The sequence below is a fragment of the Austrofundulus limnaeus genome, unplaced genomic scaffold (assembly GCF_001266775.1).
Source record: "Austrofundulus limnaeus strain Quisiro unplaced genomic scaffold, Austrofundulus_limnaeus-1.0 Scaffold69, whole genome shotgun sequence".
Classification (NCBI taxonomy): domain Eukaryota; kingdom Metazoa; phylum Chordata; class Actinopteri; order Cyprinodontiformes; family Rivulidae; genus Austrofundulus; species Austrofundulus limnaeus.
In genome coordinates, this window is record NW_013952471.1 from 1,190,302 (window position 1) to 1,192,310 (window position 2,009).

Here is a 2,009-nt window from a genome sequence, read left to right on the forward strand (position 1 = left end):
GTGCTGTACAGGTCAGGTCAGGCCGATAGGTGATAGGCCAAAAAAACAAACCAAAAAAAATACCAAAAAAAAAAAAAAAAAACACCGTTTTCACTTAGGGTTTTACTACTTTTCCTGTCAACTAGCGAAGTGACTCAATACCAGCTGGGAAATCTTGATATCAAACTATGGTTAGGTTTTTTCCTTTGAAATGTCAATAAATCTCCATTAAATTACGCTAAAAACAAAATAGGATACAAACTAGGGATGTACAGAGGTTGGACAATGACACTGAAACTCCTGTCATTTTAGTGTGGGAGGTTTCATGGCTAAACTGGACCAGTCTAGTGGCCAGTCTTCATTAATTGCACATTGCACCAGTAAGAGCAGAGTGTGAAGATTCAATAAGCAGGGTAAGAGCACAGTTTTGCTCAAAATATTGCAATGCACACAACATTATRGGTGACATAAAGAGGACAAATTGTTGGTGCATCTGTGACCAAGACGACAAGTCTTTGTGATGTATCAAGGGCCACAGTATCCAGGGTAATGTCAGCATACCACCAAGAAGGATGAACCACATCCAACAGGATTAACTGTGGACGCAAGAGGAAGCTGTCTGAAAGGGATGTTATGGTCTAAAACCAAGTGTTTCAGTTTCATTGTATAACCCCTGTATGAAATATCAGCATTAACATCATTTTTTAGAATATTGATATCGGTCTGATAAGTAAAACTGGGCCATTATTAACGTYTGATATTGATCTCCCACTTTTTATCTTTGTGTATCTGTTTGATCATGATAGTGTTAGTGACAGGAATAACTGAAGTAGGCTCGACAGCCGTGAGTGAACAAACGTCCACAGTTGGAAAAAGAAGCAGAATAAACTGTTAAGATAGAAAAGACCACCGTAATTCAGTGGTGTGAACTGTAAGGTGGTTTTGGTATTGAAGGTATGATAAACTTCAGATTTCAGTCTGCAGTAATATATCCGGTAGTCTGGTGCAGACTCACAGCAGGAACTCATCAAATCTGTTCCACCGTCTGATAAAGATCCACTCGATAGAACATTCTGAGTGTTCGAAAATGAAGCTAAAAGTTTAAGCCCTCTTTCTAAAACATCAWCATCTCCATCAGCAGCTGTGTCTCGCAAAGTGAATGAAATGCAGATAAATATGGCAAGCCGTTGTGACATTTAATYGGCTTTAAAACATTTACATTYCAGATATCTGAAATTGGTTTATGACTAGAACTAATTAATTAAAATATCTCATATTTTGACTAGGCAAAATACAATTGAGATATCTCTGATAACATCCTGACTAGTAAAAATGTCAGATTTTCCATTAAGCTGTATAGAGGCTCTTATTCAAGATATTTGCAATAAATTGCTATCTCAAACACGTTTCAGATTTCAACAATTAAATTATTACTAGACAAAGTAAATTTGAGATATCTCACGTTTTGTACTGATTAGTCATAATTCCAATTAAAGATATCTTAAATGACATCAGGTTTGTAGATGCAGTAAATATTGTTGTTCTTGGCAGTTTTACATTTTTATTTATATATTGACACCAAAATTATATCATATCGACCAAAATTAGGAGTTTTATTGTTTAAATAATAATCTGAGTGGGTGTTCTGGACTGTATTTTCATTGTGCTTTGTACAATGACAATAAAGTCTTATCTTATCTTATCTTATCTGATCTTATCTTAAACGGGCTACATTTTCATTCTAAAGTTAAATTTTTGCCATATTGTCTAGGACTGTGTATTGGCAAGAATTTGGCGATACGATACATACAGTATCATGACAGAGGGGTCACGATACGATATATCCCGATATACTGGGATACTGTAAGCAAGGCGATATGTTGTGATATATTGCGATTTTTTTGTCCAAAAATTCTATTAAATAAAAACCTCTTACCAAAAAAAAAGGAAAAAGAAAAACCAAAATTCATTGTCTCAGAAATTTTTAATATTACATAGACATACTTTTGATACATTTAGCTGTGTTCTGC